This window comes from Parus major, chromosome 3 (assembly GCF_001522545.3).
Source record: "Parus major isolate Abel chromosome 3, Parus_major1.1, whole genome shotgun sequence".
Lineage (NCBI taxonomy): Eukaryota > Metazoa > Chordata > Aves > Passeriformes > Paridae > Parus > Parus major.
In genome coordinates this window covers 16572226-16586028 of record NC_031770.1, presented here as the reverse complement: position 1 = coordinate 16586028, position 13803 = coordinate 16572226, and the positions used below count along the sequence as shown (strand labels likewise).

At 43.6% G+C, this 13803-nt stretch overlaps 1 protein-coding gene across 4 annotated transcripts in view; it reads left to right on the top strand.

Annotated features, from left to right (window-relative positions):
• The window catches only part of EPHX1 (epoxide hydrolase 1), a 34938-nt gene that overhangs the window by 5356 nt on the left and 15779 nt on the right, over nucleotides 1-13803 (top strand). The window contains exon 1 of one of the 4 annotated variants that reach the window (XM_015621654.3): nucleotides 6752-7109. The exons of 1 other annotated variant lie outside the window; for it this stretch is intronic. The gene's annotated coding sequence lies outside the window, so the exon portion shown is untranslated. Of the gene's footprint in view, nucleotides 1-6751; nucleotides 7110-7187; nucleotides 7279-7578; nucleotides 7598-13803 lie in introns of those variants that run through there. 2 more of the 4 variants (XM_015621656.3, XM_015621658.3) reach the window with 2 other exon arrangements.

The following is a 13803-nucleotide window of genomic DNA, read 5'->3' as shown; positions in this document are numbered from 1 at the left end:
CGGGCTGATGGACGAGATGTCCCAGGAGCTCCGGAGCTGTGGCTGGAGCGGCGGGGCTGCAGCGCACAGAAACCCGGAGCGGCGGCGGAGCAGCGGCGGGGCGGGACAGCGGCGGCCCGGTTCCCGGCAGGGCAGGGACAGGCCAGCTCAGGATCCCGGGCACTCGAGCACACGGCAATAGGTCCCTCTTTTACTGAGTGGGTGTTAATAAGGGCCCGGGACAGTGGCTGCTCTCACGAACAGAGGCTCACCCCACAGAAGAAGAAACAGCTCTGGGCTGGGCTCTGGAGGCAGCAGCGAATTCCCTTCCCAAGCAGCGGCTCCAAAAGCCGAGAGAACCAGCAGCTGCCCCTGGGCTTGGCCACCTCCCTGTTGTCTCAAGTAGCCAGCCATCAGTGCTTCCTAGTAGCTCAATGGGAATAAATTCCACAAGTGAAATCCCAACCCCAACGTTAGATAACTGTCTTAAAGGATCTGAAGTTATTGTGGGGTTTTTTTTGCTGTTTTTTTAGTTTAGAGGAAACTAGTCTATGAAGAACTACATCTAATTCCTTGCTTATGTTAATAGTGATTGGCTCTTCAAGACGTGGGGGTGTCTATTCTGAAATGCCGATACTGCTTTAAAGGTAGATGCTGTGTGACTCAACACAACTTTCGTTTACAGAGATCTTATCTGTTAAAAGAGCTTTGAGAGTTCAAGGATTGGTATTTAAATACAAGCAACGGTTGAATTGTCTTTGTTGCTGGGGATGACATAAAAACATGCCTTTCATCTCCAATTACTTTCACATAAGCAGATCTTTAGACTAAGTAGACTCTTCAGGCTGGCTTTCAGATAAGCCTCCCCACCCTGATGCTGGGCTGAAGTGTTTGAGTCACTACAGACTAGAGACAGATGTGGGCTTTTTAGTCTGTAGAAATGTTATTTTTGAGATGAGAATGATGCCACAGTATTTTAGCAGCAGATTAGTTACTCAGCAGAATGCAAAGCCTGGTAGTTAACCCCTGCTTATTATGCAAGCCTGTGTGTGTGCCCAGTACTGGCTCCACCAGGATAAATGCTCTTGGGAGAATGTGGGCTTAAACTGGACCATGTAAAGCTGAACTCTGTGGGAACTGAACAAATAAAATCATGGTCATGGCATGATAGCAGAGTTGAATGCCTTCGTGCAAGTCCAGGCCCATGTTGTTGAACTTAATCTTTGTTTCTGGTGAAGGTAAGTTCTTATGTCCTGTGCCAAGGTAGATGTAGGGGTGTGTTCTTGGAGTCCTGTGATGGGAATGCAATTACTTTTTGCCATTCTAAAAGCATCTTAAGCCCTGAGTGCCATCTCTGAGTGCTCTTGTGTGGAAGTGCCTGGTCTTCTAGCAGGAGCCAGTGTGCTCGACCCATTATGACTCCTCAAACAGACAGTTCCTGGGTGTTGTGAATGTTTGGATTACAAAACCAAGAGTAGAGAGTTTCTCATAAACTGTAATGCTGGTATGTATGAAAGTCTTTTCCATTTAAATCAAGACCAGCTCTGAGGATAATTTGCTTTGTTTAGCAAGTTTTGGTTTTGTGCGACATTCTTTTGTTGCCTTTTTGGTGACAATTCTTAGTAATTTTTATAGGACTTAAAACATCAGTCATACCGAGAGGCCTGGGATAGCTTGATTTTTGTAAAAAATTAATTTTTTTAAATTTCTTTTGAAGCTGTGTATGTGTTGGGGTTTTTTTTGTCTAGAAGACATGTTCTTCTGTTCATGAAAGGACTGGTCTGCACTGTCCTGCCTTTACTGAGAACCTTCTTGAGTTACAGGCGTGTGTTTCCAGCAAGATTCCAAAGACTGGCTCCTTGCAGATGGGTTGAGTTTTCTGGACACCTCCTGAATGGCTGTGCCGGCTGGTAGTGAGCAAATGAGAGTTCCTGTAGCTGAAATATGCATTTTAACTGGGTTGCTCATGCATGTAAATACAGCCACCTCTACTGCAGCTCTGCTATCATTGTGTGGCTGGGAGATGAAAGGCTCGCCTCGGGGCGCTGACAAATGAGCTCTGGCAAGCTGTGTGCGGCTCAAAATGTTACTTTCCAAAGGCATCTGCTCCGGTAAGGAGTCAGCAAGGCAGGGGGATGAACTAATGCCTCAGACACGTCCGTGTGAAGTTCAGTGTCCTGCTTTGAATTGCCTTAAAAGATAGCTTTTAAATTTGGGGGCAGGAGGGAAACTGACCTTTCAGTGATCGACAGTTCAGGGTGAGGTTTTTTTTAAAAGCATTTTCTGCGGCAGTGCTCCCATATAGCTGAGGTCAGGAACCAAAGGAATAAACAAATTTCATCAGGGATTGTTGGTTTGTGCCCAGAGGCGAGCCTTCTGTGCTTGGTCACACAGCAAAGCCGGGCGACACGTGAGTAAAACCCTGCAAAGAAGCAGCCGTGGTTTTAGCAGAGCAAGCAGCTGCTTTGCAAATAGCTCCTTACCCACCACAGATATTGATGGTCTCATGAATGTGCAGGCTGGGATTCCACAGCAGCCTTGGTCTGAGCAGCTGGCTGCTGATCCCTCTTGCCTCTAGCACCGATTCCAGTGTACCTGAGCCTGAGCTGAGCTGTTCCCATTCACCAGTGCATCAGAAAACTCCTTGATGTTCTGGAGAGCTGCCGGTGTGGTGCTCTGCCTTGTTTCTGTGCTGAGGTGGCCTCACAAAGGGTCAGCTGAGTGCTACAGGGAGTGAAATGGAAGGGCTGGAGCTCCTGAGAGGGGTCAGAGAGCGATGGGAGTGAAAGAACCAGTTAGATTGGCTTGGGTTGCCATGGAACCACAGCCTAAAACACTCTTACCTTGGAATTTCCTTGACTTGCTTATAGAAACCTCCTCTCTGTCTCATTATATACCCTGTGATGTGCATGCTACACAATATTTACCTAAAAACTAGATCTATCTGAATTTGTTTCTGCATTCTTCTAGTTAGTATGGATTACATAGAAAGGGTGGAACCAAGGCCTGTATATTCTTCTGTAACACTCTGGTAGTCTCTCAGAGCAGCCAGACCTGAACACATGGTACGAGGTGTAAATTATACCATGGATTTATAAAACTGTGTTGTAATTCCTAGCATTCTTGAAGTGCCCATGTTGGGGCAGGGATCATGTTAAGGGCTTACTCCAGCAGTGATGGTTCAGCTGTAGCTGCTCCAAACCAATAAATTCTTAAGATGCCTCCAGAATACATCCAGGTGGCTGACCCTCGAAACACAAATACTGAAACACCTCCTGGATGTGATTTCACTGGTGATGAAAATGGACTATTTTGATTTTGGGGAGAAGAGTTTTCTTTCCACATTCTTCTGACTCCTGTATTAAGCTTCCTTCTTTTCTGACTCTTCAGTCCCTTCTTCTTTTTCATTTGTTTTAAACTTACTCTTTCTCTTTAGATCTTTCATGCTCCCCTTAGTTTCATCTTTATAGTTGATCATGGTCATGTTATAGTTATCTTAGGGGAGGGGGACTGTTATACAGTTGTAGCTTTAACTTCTACTTGTGGGTGTTAATAAAGGATTTTGTTCTCAAAGCTGAGCTTCAGTAGAGGGACATTCTGCATTGTCACACTTGGGAAGAGCACGTGTGTAGGTGTCACTGAAGCATTAATATTAAGCTGCATGGCCACCTTCCTCAGCCAGTAATGGTAGAAAATGCTTTTACTGGATATAAACAAATTACACTTGGACTTTAGCAAATAAAAAGATCCTTCAGCTCATCCTCTGTGTTGCAGTATCTACATAGATTGCATAGATTGCAGCAATTAACTTGCTTTCCTCAATCTTCTTGGCATTATTTTATTTGGCTGATGACTGTCTGACGGCCTACAACTTGTAAAAGATGAGATATCAGCAACTCTCTGTAATAATATTTATCAATACCTGTCTTACAATATAAAGGGTGATTTTTAAAGGTAAAATGAATTGTTTTATCTGTTGTTGTCAATTTATCTGTGCTTATATGAATCTCTGAACTCTGCAGTTCCCCTCCCACCAGAAGTCCCAGAAGTTTCTATCGTGGCCACATCCTCCCCTTAATTTCTGTAACAAGCTCCAGCTTCTTTGAAGGTGGATATTGTGTGTATTGTTCCTCTTTGCTGTGTTGTTCCTCTACCTCAGCCTGATGCTGAAGCAAAAATTACTTCTAGGAATGCCAGACCATGGAGTTGCTAATATTTTCCATTTGTCTTACTTAGAATCACAATATATCTCAAGCTGGAAGGAATCTTCAAGGATCATCAATTCCAACTCCCTGCTCCTCACAGGACTACCTAAAACTAAACCATATGATTAAGATCATTGTGCAGATGATTCTTGATATTTGACAGGCTGAATGCCATGAGCACTTCCCTGTAGCCTGGTCCAGTGACCCACCACTCTTTGAAGAACCTTTTCCTAATATCTAATCTGAATTTCCTCTGGTGCAGCTTCATTCCATTTTCTTGTGTCCTGCTGCTGATCACCAGAGAGAGGAGCTCAGCACCTCCTATGTGAGGAAGCTGCTGGGCTGTGCTGAGTTCACCTCTCAGACTTCTCCAAGCTGAATAAACCAAGTGACTTCAGCTGCTCCTACTGAGTCTTCCCCCTGAGGCCTTTCACCAGGTTGGCCACCTTCCTCTGAACACACTTAAATAGTTTATTGTCCTTCTTATATTGTGGTGCCCAAAACTGCTAACAGGACTTGAGGTGAGGCTGCACTAGCATGGAGCAGAACAGGTCAATCACCTCCCTCAACCAGTTGGAGATACTGTGCCTGATGCACCTCAGGACATGGCTGGCCTTTTGCCTTTAGTGGTATTTGCATCTCTGTCTTGTCCTCAGCTAGGCTATGGGAATTGTATGATTTTCACAATAAACAGCCAAACCAGTTCCAGTCAGGAGGGATCCATGTAAAGCACTAAACCTGGTGTAATCTTCCTCTGTCCCGTGTCTGTTTGAGGTACCTACTTTACTCACTGAAATGTTTACTGCTGCTGCTGCTGCTGAAGGAATCATGCTTAGGCTGGAAAAGAGCCTCTAAGGTCATCAAGGCCAACCATTAACCCAGCACTGCCAACCCTGCCACTAAACTGTGTCTCCAAAGTGTTCACTGCTGCCAAAGCACAGAGGAAAAACTACTGTTAAGTGAATTGTCAATTTAAGAAGGTGAACACCCACAAGAAAACACCTGTGCCACAAGGGTATCTCAACAACAGGGGCTTTGAATTACCCTGTCCACTTCAAGAAAAGGAAGAAAGGAAAAAGTGGTAATAGGATGCTTTCCTGGATGACTGAGCAGACATGTTTTCAGAACATGGGACAGCCTGCATAAGGTATGGCACTACCTCTTCAGCAAGTTACAGAGGCTGGAGTTACTAACTAGGGGTTGGAATTGGCATCCTTATAACAAAAAGAGGACAGAAGAAATGCAAATTTTTATTAGTTAAAATAGTTAAATAGAGAGTTGTGCTGGCTTTGGCTGGGGTAATTTTCTTTGCAGTAGCTGGTATGGAGCTCTTTTGGATTTGTGCTGAAACCAGTGCTGATAGCAGAGGTATGTTTTTGTTATTGTTCAGCAGTGCTTGCACACAGTTGAGGCCTTCTCTGCTCCTCACCCCAGCCAGCAGTGAGGGGCTGGGGGTGCACAAGGAGCTGGGAGGGGACAGAGATCTGGAGTTACTGATTTCCCCAGTAACTGCTATGTGTGATGGAGCCTCTCTTTCCAGGAGGTGGCTGAACACCTGCCTGCCCTTGGGAAGCAGGGAATTGATTCCTTGTTTTGCTTTTCTTGCGTGTGCATCTTTTGCTTTACCTATTAAAGTGTCTATTTCTATCCATGAGTTTTCTGACTTCTACTCCTCTGATTCTCACCCCAATCCTGCTGGTGGGGGAGTGAGTGAGTGACTGTGTGGTACTTGGCTGCCAGCTGGGGTTAAGCTGTGACAAGTATCTGTGTGGTAGCTGTAATCGAGGGTTATGACCTTGGCACGTAACACAGTTGCATTTTTAACTTTCATCCTATAGAAGTTATGTTTACTATGAAATTCAACAACATCTTATTTGTATGGAAGTGAAATCCCTGTAGTCCTACAGAAGGAAGATGGACTGCTACTAATGCTTTTGGTGTCTCAAGAAAAATAAAATAGTGCGGAGCAGTTTGTAAAGATAAATGCCCCAAAAGGGGCAGGATTCAGCCAGCACAGTTGGTGTGGAAGAAGAAAACAACAAAAAAGGACAAAACTAACTTACAGAACAGTTTATGGACATGTTGCTTTTAAAAGACTGCCTTTTAATTTAGGTACTATTTCTGCTCATAACAAAATAGACAATTTTGTTTGGACAAAATAACAATGAGAGCTGCACCAAAGGCTCTGAGCAAAGAGCTGCTTGAGCAGACTGTGATGATTGGGCTGAAGAGGTTGAAAGATGTGAAAGGAATCATTATCTGTGATCACAAGTCTGTCTGTTGAGACCCCAACGATCCAAACAGGAGCTGAGATGGCGTGGAGGTGATGAAAAAAGAAGATTGGATCTTAAGAGTGAAGTGAAAGGTGAAAACTGAGATTGAATGGAAAAACCTCAGAGACGATCTAGAATTTACTATTTCCTTGTTATGTTTTTCCTGGTGGGATGAGTTGCTACAGCTTGACCTTTTGGGGCTTGTTTAGATCTCTGTGGCCGAGTTTGGAAGACCGGCCTTGGAGAACACGGGTTCAGAGAACAAGCAGCCCCGCTGGGTGCATTTTCGGCGTGTTCCTTCTGCTGGGCACGAGTCTGTGTTTCTCTTAGCTCTACTAAGGAGCGGCGAGCGCTGGTGAGCCCGGCTAGCAGCACTTGGGAGCTCACAGGTGCTGGTTCCACACGGCGGCTGCCCGGCCGTGCCCTAATTCTGGCAGGGCAGCCGGGAGCCAGCGCTCGCAGCCTGGGGCGCTCCGGGAGCCGCAGCGCCCGGCCGGCTGTGCGGGGGCTGCGGGGACAGAGCCGCGGAGCCTCTGTGCCCCGGAACCTCTGTGCCCCGGGCAGAACGACATTTCCCGGCGGGCTGCGGAGCGAGACCGGGGCCGGAGGCTCGGGAGGCTCCGGGAGCGCGGTGCCCTCTCCGGGCCGGCAGGTGAGAGCGGCGGGGCGCGGTCCCGGGAGGGTGCGGCGGGACGGGTTCGGCTTGGGAAGTTCCCTGGGGGGATGCGAGCGGAGAGAGGAGCTTCATCTTCCCATGCGGTGAAGGAAAGCGCTTTTCCAGGCGATTCCGTGTGTCCAAACCCCCGGGCTCTGCGCCGAAGGTCCGTAAATGCCAGAGATTGAAGGGGGTGCGCGGTGCTCCGCAGCTGGTGTTCCACGGATTCCTAACAATGGGAATTGTTCAAGTGTGAATAACGCCGTGGGTCGGCTGGGGATTTTTTGTTGATTTCGGGAACAGGAGGGACCTAATCTGCATTCCTGGGATGGGAGCGTATGTGGCATTCCCAGCTGGATTGCTGGAGCCAGGGTTGCTTTTCCAGAGTGAGGTCCCTGATAAGCGGGACTTACCAGTGCTTAAGGAAACACCAATTTTATTTAGCGTTCCTCGGGAATGTGGCCAGGTTTTCCTGCTTAGTTAGAGTAAGTGGCTTTAACTATTGGCATGTAAATGGTTTTGGTTTGGTTTATTTGCTCATTTCTAAATGGGGATATGAAATTGAAGTTTTATTTATTTATGGATAATTTTGCCAGACCTGAAAATGTTTTGATTGAGTACTTTATGCATAAGTCCCTTTGCTGAACAAGCATTTTAGGCATGAGAAGAAAACCTTGCAAGTTTAATTCCTGTGTTTTGTTGCATAACTGAACAATCTGCAAAGACTAAGCAAATTATGCACTCTCTGCTCAGGCTGGGTTCAGTTTGTCAGAATTCAGTTGGAATTTTGATTGCCCAGGAGTTAAAATATGCCATTCTCAAATGCATTGCTTAGTTTTCTAACTCTATTGAGTTAGGCTGCTTTCTCTTCCCTTCTTTTCCTAGCCTAGCTTTATCTAAAATAAGATAAGTTGTCTAGTGATTTTAGGTGAACCTACAAGATAGGATTGCTCTTAGAAGCCAATGTCTCAAAGCTACTCAGAGATCCACAAATGCAGGGTTCATATTTGATTGGCACTACTCTTTGGAGATGCTGTGCTTCTCCCCTGAAGCCGATAGTGCTCCTGTTTGAAGTAAGCCAAAGCTGAGGCTTGAGTGCACAGATTGCTAATGCTTACTGAAAATCGATGGAAGATAGGCCCCAAAAGCAATTAAGCAGCTTTGAAAATCAATCCACTGTTGAAGTTGTCCAAGGACAGGGATTAGATCTTTGTCAGAGCTGAAGTCTTTGTGGGGAAGGTCCTGGCACAGTGTCAAGTTCATGGCTCTTTGTTCTACATCTTTTCCAGTGTGTATTAATGTAAAAACTTGTGAATGATTTGCTTAAACTCTGGTGGCTTGTTATTTTTCCCAGAATTTGTTATTTTATTTCATGTAATCATAGCCTTGAAGTAAATAATTTGAAATAGAGCACAGTTGGGAATAACCAGTGCAGCCAGAATCCACCTGCAATTTGTCTGTATGAATTGCCCAAAATAGGTATTGGATTTCTGCGTGCTTTAAAAGGCTTTTTCCCCCCCTGTTGATTTACTGTACTTTAGGTATTTGGTCATTCTGTAGGGCAATACTATTCTTTTCAGCCTTTTTGTTTATCAAGGGTTTCAACAAAGCTTTCAGACCTACCCAGTATTTTTAGGCATAAAATGGCAATGTTTTAATCTTGTAAGCACTGTGAAACAAACTCAGGCTCCTTAGTGGAAGGATCAATTTGTTCTGAGTAATTACAACAGGTAAATTAAACTGTTTGGGGTAATAATTCTGGAATGGTAATGCTCCCAGAAATTCTTGTTGCTTCAGTAATAGTTTGTCAAGTAATTTGTCAGTGGAGAAGTAGAGAAGCAGGGCTGGGTGAAGTATAACTTATAGCTCTAGGCAAGGTAAATCGATTATCTTACATGTTCCTATGCACATTTCTTGCATTATAGTTGGAGTATTCAAATTCTGTGGCCAGATGAGCAGAGGTAAAGCCTTACCCATGTGGTGAAGTGTGAACTATTTCATTGAGCCTGCAAGAGTATTTTCTTTGTACCATGCACAGTCCCAGAACCAGGGCAGTCTTCTTTAAAGTGCAAACTCCAAATGTGGCAAATAGATCTCTAATTACTGTGTAAGTCCCCAAAGAAAAGTCACTTGGAAAGTAGAGCGTCTTGCTTCTCTCTGAAGAGCTTTGGTCTGCTTGTAATTAATGTTGAAAATACTTTTTTCCCTTCTGAATACTACTGCTGAAAAAGTCCTGGATTCTTCCTCTGAACACATTATTTTTAATTAAAGCATCATTGTGTGTGTAAACGGGTATTTACATAAATAGTAAAGCACAAAACATCTTCTAAAGTAGCATTTGCTTTAAAATTTTGGTCATGCTAGACATGGCAGGATGGCTGACAGTGATTTGAATATACCCTGGGGTTTATGGTTGATTTTTTTGAAGCAGCATTCTCAGTTTTTATATCTATTTAAGCACATTGTTATTGATTAAATTGTTTCTGATTGGCAGGGCTGGGAATATTTTTGTGGGAATTGTAGCCATGCTTTGTTAGTTGTTCTTTCTTTTTTTCAATAGTGCATTTGCCAGAATGAAGAAATTACCTGTGATTGTGTTTATGGAGGGATCCTGCTGATTAAATAACAGGAGCTGCTTGCTAGGTTTTCTCTCTGAAAAGTGAATTGTTACCCAACATTCCTCCAGCTTTTTTTTGAAACATCTCTGCAGGAGATTATTAGATGTAATCCTTGGGACAGGAAAGGGCTTAGCAAACTTTTGAGTTTTGTTCTTTCTTTGTCTCAAGCAATTCTCATCACATTTATTGCACCCAGCAGTCAAATTTTGTCCATCTTGTGAATTCTGCAGTGAAGAAGCACAACTCTTGCTCTCCCTGTTTGTTCTGTGTCTGCAGCCTAGGTGTGCTTTGCTGTCTGATAGAAGACAAGTCTTCCTCTCAGGTAAAACACCCATGTAAGATTAGTCAAAACCCAAACTCTGTTGGAGGACCTGACCCTCTTGGGTGCTTCATCAAGAGTGTTAATTGCTCTAATCTGGTGGGTACAGATAGTGCACTTTTCTAGATAAAGGCCATGGAATCCAAACAGAACTTAAATATTGTTATTAAGAGAGAGATAAAGTAGCAAGAATTGTTCTTGTTACATGTTTACTCTGGCACATCCTTTTGGTGTTGCAGTTATTTGACAGAAAATGATGACTACCATCTGTTCCCCTCCTCTGGCATCATTCAAAGTTCCTTTCCTCTTTGGAAATGAAGTCTTTGTAGAGAGATAACAAGTTTCAATCTCTTCCTGTTTCCATAGCCACATTTAATATTCTTCTTTCCTTTTACACTTATAGCTCTAGGCAAAGTGAATTGATTATCTTATATATGATTTTGCACATTTCTTGCATTGTTCTTGGAGTATTCATGTTTTGTGGCCAGGGAATCTGGTGTCCTAGAAACAGAAGGAAATCTGAAATCATGGATGAAGTAAGGAGTCCCATCACAGAGGTAAGAGGGAGTCAGACATCATTGAGGAAGGAGGAGTGGTGGAATCATAGAAAAAGGAGGAAATGTTGAAAAGTTGGACACCACAGAGGATTGAAGTAATTTCACACTGAAGAAGGAGAGAGTCTTGGACACAGGAAAGAGTGATTCTGGTCTGGCATCAATGAGGAAGGAAGGAGTCTGTCATCACAGAGGTGTGATGGATTTGGACATCTCAGAGGTAAGAGGTAGTGTGGCATCAAGGAAGGAAGGACTCTGTGTGTGTGTGTGTGTTCCACAGAGGTAAGAGTGAGTCTGGCATAAGGAAGGAAGAAGTGTCATAACTGAGGAAGGAAGAGAGGGGTCTGACATCAGAGAGGTATGGCAGAGTTGGACATTGTAGAGGTAAAAGGGAATGTGGTGTCCTATAGAAAGGAGGGAGTCTAACATCACAGAGGAAAGAAATAATCTGATGTCATAGAAAAAAGCAGGAAATCTTCACTAATGGAGGATGGAGTCTTATCCTAAAGGTAAGAGGGAGACTGGTGTCACAGAGGTTAAGAGGAGGTCTGGCATCACAGAAGATGGAGGTCACCTTGCATCCCAAAGGAAGGAGGGAGTTTGGCCTCACAGAGGTTAGACTGTGCATGTCATAGGAGCAGGAGCACATTTTCATTCATGCTGCCCTTACTACTTGGAGTCATGATCCTAATTTAAATTCACAATGTGCAGTCTGCCAGAAAATTCCCCTGGCAGTCTTTATATTCATCATTTCAATCTCCACACCTTCTTTTAATGGAATGGTTGTCATGTACTTTGTTCTTACATACCTCAAACTGCTTGCACTCTTTTTTTTTTCCCTCTAAAGCACCACATATACGTCAATTTTGCATGTTTTAATAATTAAAGGTTTCAGTAACACAGTTTTCTAACAGTGCTAATACAAAAAGCTTGTAAATCTGCTAGCTGAAAAGATCTTTCCGTCCCTGATTCCATGGAAGAATCTTAAGAGACTTAGACCAATGGAAGATCCTGCAGTGAATAGAAGGGGACATGGTGTGCTGTTCCACCAAGCAGTTTGGGATGAAAACAAGTCTTATCTGGAGATCAGGGCAGGCAAAACATTGGCAATAACACCACAGTATGGAAGGAAGGTAACCTTTTACTCTTCACAACTGGAGGATTTGGTGAAGCTAAATATAGAGCCCAAATTTTCCTTAAGGCCAGAGGAACAATTACCTCAATCTCATTTCCTTATCTGTAATATCTCACATTTTTGGTTCATTTCCACCTCCTCTGTAAAATGCAGATGCTGGCATGGGATGAGGAGGTGAACCTCATTATTGCTAGAAACTGGTGGAAGGCAAAAGAGAACCGTGTGCCATTCATAATTTCTTTTCAGACGCTAGGAATGAAAAGTTGAAGTAAAGCTCAAGATGTTGTTTGGACTCTTTTGGACTGTGTAATTTAGTTGGTTGGATAGTGGCTAAGAACTGTTTTAAAAAAAACTTGTTACTGGCATGGTATCCTTCCCTCTTTAAACTGGAAGATGGGACTTGAGACAGCTTTCAGCTGTCTTCACCCTCCATTGTATGCCAGGCTATTGTCACTTCTCTGCACCTCTGCAAAAAATCTGTTCTTGCTGGGATTTGAGGGTCATTAAATAAATGCTGGATAGGATAAATAGGATAAAATCTTGGTATGATCTAACCTTAATGCATTATTATGGTAGTTTGAACAGTTCTTTCACTCTTAATTATCATGACTGAATGATGCTGATTTAAGAATCCTTTTGTGGCTTTTCTGTCTGCAGAATCTTAAACAGAAATTATTGCAGATGGAGAGTGCATCTCCTTTCTCCTGAATCATGCATACAGTCATTAGATCACAATAATGGGCATTACACAGATCCCAAGCTGGATTCTGTCAGTTTGAGTTTATGTAGCCCAAAGGCTTTTTTCAGACTCTTGAAAGGGAGTGGGTTTGTTCAAGCATAATAGAAGCAAAACAAGGAAAATTGATATAAACAAATCATGTTTTTAAGCAGAAGAATGTGTGGGGCATGGCTTTGAAAGAGCAAGTCATATTGCTTAAATATGTGTTCTTGTAAATTGAGTTTTTTCCTCTTTAGAAGGTGGTATGCATTATTTTAAATAATGATTGGGATATGAACATTAACTGGCCAGTGGTTACATAATTTAGCTGCCCCTGGGTGAGGCAAAGTGGATAACAGTGAACTTATTCCCATACTACTTTTCCTTTATGCTTAGCTAGACTTGGCTCTTAGTGCCCGTGGGCTTTCAGTGTACTACTGGAGAGTTAACAACAGATTATAATTGTAGGAGAAAGTTAGGTGTGAGTGTGTTGTGTAAGGTGCTCAACCACTCCCCTGGAATAATGTGGCTTGAGGGATAAGTGCTGTAAGTGCAACTTCTGGGAGATGCATGGGGGCACCCCCAGAGCCTGAACTGGCCCTGTTGCTTGTTCCTGCAGGTGAAGAGCTGCACGGGAGCAGTGCCTCAGTGCTGTAGGTGTGGGGTGTTCCTCAGCAGGGTACTCCTGACCCTGTCTTGAGAGTAGCATGCCCCACTCCTGAGAGAGGCCTGAGGGAATGTGGTTTCACTACTTCTGGGGCGTGACCTCACTCCTTGCTTGTAGCCTTCTAATTAAGTTCCTTCTGTACTGGCTAATTTCTGATTGTGAACAGTCTAGAGAAAAAAAAAAAAAAACAACTGTAAAATAGGATGATATCATCTCTTCCTGCTGTTTTGGAGATAGCATTGTGTGCCACCTCCCTGTGGCAATAAAAAATGTAAATGCTAAATTTCTTATCGAGACAAGCCAGAAACTCTATTGGATTTGTATTTCCTGTCTTTGATTTTCTTTCCTGTGTAGGACGCTTTATTTCATCTGATGCCTGCCTCTCCTCCTCCCCTACAATGTTAATGTATCATTTCATGCTCACCTGGGAGATGATATCCCTTGTAGGCAAAGCAATTTCTGCGTTGCTAAGCTATTTTCAAGCTTGTCATAATGCTCCATAAACTACAGAAATAGGAAGATTTTCTTCTCTGAGAGACTTGATGGTTTTCTGTCTGTTTTTGGTGCTATGTGATGGCAAAAATGTGATGCCTGGAGATGGTAGGACATAGACTGAGGGTGAAGCTGTGGAGCCTGTGCCATGTCTTGGTCCCTTTTAGGCAGTGCTCAGGGACCCTGTT